The sequence below is a fragment of the Ovis canadensis genome, chromosome 13 (genome assembly GCF_042477335.2).
Source record: "Ovis canadensis isolate MfBH-ARS-UI-01 breed Bighorn chromosome 13, ARS-UI_OviCan_v2, whole genome shotgun sequence".
NCBI lineage: Eukaryota > Metazoa > Chordata > Mammalia > Artiodactyla > Bovidae > Ovis > Ovis canadensis.
In genome coordinates this window covers 60,279,926-60,285,439 of record NC_091257.1, presented here as the reverse complement: position 1 = coordinate 60,285,439, position 5,514 = coordinate 60,279,926, and the positions used below count along the sequence as shown (strand labels likewise).

The 5,514-nt window shown below is 40.0% G+C and overlaps 1 non-coding gene across 1 annotated transcript; it reads left to right on the top strand.

The window, feature by feature from the left end:
- Positions 1–2,087: 2,087 nt before the first annotated feature.
- LOC138417955 (U6 spliceosomal RNA) lies at positions 2,088–2,194 on the top strand. Its single transcript, XR_011248366.1, has one exon. It is a non-coding gene; the product is annotated as a U6 spliceosomal RNA (small nuclear RNA).
- The last annotated feature ends 3,320 nt before the right edge of the window (positions 2,195–5,514 follow it).

Here is a 5,514-nt window from a genome sequence, read left to right as displayed (position 1 = left end):
GTTAAGATCAGCTTTTGAAAATAGCTTCTATACATGTCTTTGATGTATACCACAGTTCTTCAAAGATCATTACATTAAATTGTTGTTGTTTAGTCGCTCAGTGGTATCTGAGTGTTTGTGACCCCATGGACTGTATGAGGCCCACCAGGCTCCTCTGACCACGGGATTCTCCAGGCAAGAATACTGGAGTGGGTTATCCTTCCCTTCTCCAGGGGATCTTCCCAACCCACGGATCAAACTCGCATATCCTACATTATCAGGTGGATTCTTTACTGCTGAGCCACTGGGGAAGCCCGTGTTCAATAATTTCAAAATACTTTAAATTTTTGATATTTTTAATGTATAGTGAGCTTAAAAGTTCATTATTAGTCTGGTATGTTTCAGTTCAGTTCAGTTCAGTTGCTCAGTCGTGTCCAACTCTTTGTGACCCCATGAATGGCAGCACGCCAGGCCTCCCTGTCCATCATCAACTCCCAGAGTCCACCCAGACCCATGTCCTTTGAGTTGGTGATGCCATCCAACCATCTCATCTTCTGTCATCCCCTTCTCCTCCTGCCTTCAATCTTTCCTGGCATCGGGGTCTTTTCAAATGAGTCAGCTCTTCGCTTCAGGTGGCCAAAGTATTGGAGTTTCAGCTTCAACATCAGTCCTTCCAATGAACACCCTGGTATGTTTAAGGGACTACTGAATAAAATGGAATATGTTTCTCTAAGATCTGGACAGGATTACAATCACAATTTAGTCAGAACTTACAGCCTCCTGTGATGTTCAGTGAGATTTCCAAGGTATTCTCACACAGTAGACAGCCTTGTATTGCAATGCAATTTGTGGTTGAAGACATCAGGTAGAGTTAAGATTTCAGTAAGGGTGAGCTATGCAAATTCTCTAGAATAGTACTCTGTCCACTTTCAGATGGAAAACCATCTCAGAAGTTTCTGACTTAAAAAATCAACTAATATAGTCCCAGGGTTGTTCGTGCAATTTTTTCCTCACACATCGATTCTTTCTTCTTTAACCTAGGAAGTAAAAAATACATGATTTAATAGTTTCCTATGACAACAAAGCCTCATTATTCTGCAAGTGTGTGTTCACACTTGTAAGAGAGGATGGAAAGGAATATTGGAGGGTTTATTTCACAGAAAGAAACAACTTCAAGCAACAATTAGCATTTGACAGTTCACGTTCTATTGAAGAAATAGATCACAAGTTTAAAATATCACGAAAACAAATGATAATCCTATTTCCGAGCTCACACATCTCCCAGGATGCTTGTAAGACTAACAAGAGGGAATGTTTGTGACATGTAATCATTATTCACATGCCCAGTCATTACAGAGAAATATTTGTGGAAAATGGATAGAAAGGATGCTGAATGCATTGCCTCTGGCCATAATATTTATTATGGGCTAGGTAAAGAGAAAGTATAATATAACATATCCAAACCTTTTAGCATACAAAAGAATGACAGGAAATTTTTTTTTAGTTATTAACCCAAACACATCGCAATTTTTAAAACTGCTCTTGTAAATACCATTCTGTTATTTCTACAAGCAACATTCCTGCAATTGGCTACAGTTAAATGTCAGCTAATAAATGTAAATAAGAAATAATTGTTAGAAGATAAATAAATGAGATGTGTGCATAGTCTGACAGATTCTTTATTTATAGTCACCATTGTCAGCTTTGGGACATATTCTTGAACCACACAAATATGTGTGATTCACAGATTACCCCATTTTCTTAGCTGAAACCTATTTTCTGACGCATTTTCAAAGTAGCTATTTTATTTTGTTTTCCAGGAAAATCTAACAAAGACAGTGTCCATATAACTCCACGATATATTAGAGAGGGGAAAAAAAATCCCGTCTTGGTAACTGTTGTTTTACTTTGTTCCTAGAGAGGACCACCACTCTCAACTAAAAAGATGTTAAAAAATAAAATACAATGAATTTTCAAAACTGCTGGGACAAAAACGCTGACTGATGTGAGTTCTATAAAATCATTTCCCAAACCAGCAGTTAAAGAACATGTACAACTGAGTGGACTAAACGTTTGAATAAATACTTCTTTAAGAACCTTCGAGAGAAGTGCTCACTTCGGCAGCACATATACTAAAATTGGAACGATACAGAGAAGATTAGCATGACCCCTACATAAGGATGACACGCAAACTCGTGAAGCATTCCATATTTTTAAAATCTACAAGCAATAAATGCTGGAGAGGGTGTGGAGAAAAGGGAACCCTCTTACATTGTTGGTGGGAATGCAAACTAGTACAGCCACCATGGAGAACAGCGTGGAGATTCCTTAAAAAACTGCAAATAGAACTGCCTTATGACCCAGCAATCCCACTGCTGGGCATACACACCAAGGAAACCAGAATTTAAAGAGACACGTGCACCCCAGTGTTCATTGCAGCACTGTTTATAATAGCCAGGACATGAAAGCAACCTAGATGTCCATCAGCAGATGAATGGCTAAGAAAGCTGTGGTACATATACACAATGGAGTATTACTCAGCCCTTAAAAAGAATACATTTGAATCAGTTCTAATGAGGTGGATGAAACTGGAGCCTATTATACAGAGTGAAGTAAGCCAGAAAGAAAAACACCAATACAGTATACTAACACATATATATGGAATTTAGAAAGATGGTAATGATAACCCTCTATGCGAGACAGCAAAAGAGACACAGATGTATAGAACGGACTTTTAGACTGTGTGGGAGAGGGAGAGGGTGGGATGATTTGAGAGAACAGCATTGAAACATGTATACTATCAGGTAAGAAACGAATCACCAGTCCACGTTCGATACAGGATACAGGATGCTTGGGGCTGGTGCATGGGGATGATCCAGAGAGATGATATGGGGTGGGAGGTGGGAGGGGGGTTCAGGATTGGGAACCCATGTACACCCGGGGCTGATTCATGTCAATGTATGGCAAAACCAATACTGTATTATACAGCAAAAAAAAAGGAAAAATAAAAAATTTTTAAATAAAATAAAATTCAAAAAAAAAAAAAGAACCTTAGAGAATATTTTGAAGTTCTAGTAATCTGATTCAAGACAGTAAAGTTACATATCAGGAACTTGGAGGATCCAGAGAAAGGAGAACTGATTGTATCTCTTACGATCCCTCTCAGAGACTCTATGTCTTAGCAGAAGTCAGTCAGCAAATAGTTAAATCAAACTGCTGAAAAGTGTACTTTACGCATACTTGGGATTTCTCATGAGCTGTAAGTGACTAGTCCTGACCACAAGGAAGAGGCAGAATAGCATCTTTGCCTTAGTGTAGGTTGGAGCCACCTGCGTGGACTTTGGCTAATGCAGTACCCATAATGAATTTTTATTTCATGAGAAAAAAAAAAAAGCTCTGGGTAGATTCTAATGTTTGTATAAATATTAGGATGAAGCATGAAATTCCCAATGATACTCGCAACAGTGATGAACTTTACCTGACAAAAGAAGGTATTTTGTTAAATATATATGTTTATTTGTAAAATAAATACATGCTCACTTTCAGACATTTGGAATAAATATACATATATGTACATGGTGTGTGTGTGTGTGTGTGTGAAAATAAATTTGTCCCATAACCTGCTACCCAGAAATGACCTCAGTTCAGTTCAGTTCAGTTCAGTCGCTCAGTCATGTCCGACTCTTTGCGACCCCATGAATTGCAGCACGCCAGGCCTCCTTGTCCATCACCAACTCCGGAGTTCACTCAGACTCACATCCATTGAGTCAGTGATGCCATCCAGCCATCTCATCCTCGGTCGTCCCCTTCTCCTACTGCCCCCCTATTGTCTTTCTGGAGAATTCCCTTTTATTTCCAATATTATAAATGAGGCTATTGTTCATGAAGTATTGTATCTTGTTTTTCCTAATAATATTATATAATAAGCAGTATCCCATGTAGTTAGAAATTCTTCCAAATAACCATTAAAATTACACAATCTGCAACCCTATGTGTCTCCTGTATTCCTTGTTCCTGCTTGAATGAATGAACGATATACAGGGAACATCTTGGTACACAATTTCTGTTCTAAATTTGGAAATATGCCCTTGTATTAAACGTATTCAATGTCCATGTAAAACTCCTGGGTTAAGTCATTGGAAAAGTTAAAGCCTCTGATACAAATTGAATTTTTTTGCAAAAAGAGGGAGCAATTTCTGTTGCCCCAGAAGTCAATCGGAATGCTTGTTGTGTCTCCATCAACACTGAGCATTCCTACTGAAAGAGAGATGGTTTCCCTCCTCCCAGGACAAAAGGCACTAATCGATTGTCACTTTACAAAGTGTGGTCCTGGTTGGATTTTGGTGTTGATAGAACTTCATATGCATAGACCTGTGGGGATGAGCAAACTTCTGAAGGCATCCCCAGATACATTAGGGACTGCAGGTGTTGCCTTAAGTCTCCCCTTGTTGCCCATCCAGGTGCCCAGACGTGCAGCCTTTACAGCCCACGTGTAGCCCACACTGAGCTGCTGTGTCTGACAGCATTTGGCCAGCAGGTTTGGCCAAACACTTCTTGAGCCATCTCCTGAAAGCAAAAACTAGACTGTATTATTGGCATAAAGAAGGACACTTCTTCTTAGGGTTTGTCATCATTTTGAAGTATGAAATAATAGCTCAGCAGTTGCTGTGGGATGTGGGGGGTAGGGGGAAAGAAGCCGGGGCCGCCCCTGTAAAGAAGATTTGGTGGGACACAGGCGCCTGGGAGTTGGGGGGAACAGTGCTGCAGGCGCTGCTGTCTGGGGTCCTGACTATGCCGGGACCAGTCAGCTTTCCACTTCTTCTCTCTGCTCCTCTTTGGCACATTGTTGTTGCTGTGCAGTTACTAGCCTGTCCGACTCTTTGCAACCCCATGCACTGTAGCACAGGAGGCTCCACGAGCAGGTGAGTGCAATTCTAAGGGCCCTTTCATTCAATTACTTCCACGCACCTTAATATATATGTTGCAAAGTTCCAGTTTTCAGAAGAGGTGAGGAAGGTCCAGCCTCACTTCCCCTACTGGTTTGTTTCAGCCCCATCACTGGGAGGGGTCACAACAGAGCCCACCTGGCCACATGGACCTGCCTCTCCCATAGAGGCTAGGAGTGGGGACAATTTACCCCAAAGAGTGTTTATGAGAAGAGGATCAGCCTCCAGTAAATGTGAGCAGAAAGCAGGCGTATACAGTTTTATGTGCACGTGGGTTTAATTATAGGACAAAATTGCCCCATAATTTGTGGGTTGTAAGTTGTTCTTCCAAGAATCGAGACTGTCACCCTGTGAATTTTAAAGTGATATTATAACCAAGGCTTTAAAAGGCATTCTAAATTGTTATTTAAATTAAATGTTAATCAAAAATTAAATATTAATTAAAACTCTGGGTTGTTTATCTATTTAGTAGTTTGGTCTCTCTAAAATGCCAAAAACTGATTATTTGACTAACAAATGCCACAAATAATTCTGACATTTTCTTAGCCAAGGTGTCAGTTAAGATACAGTGTGTGATGATAACAGAGAA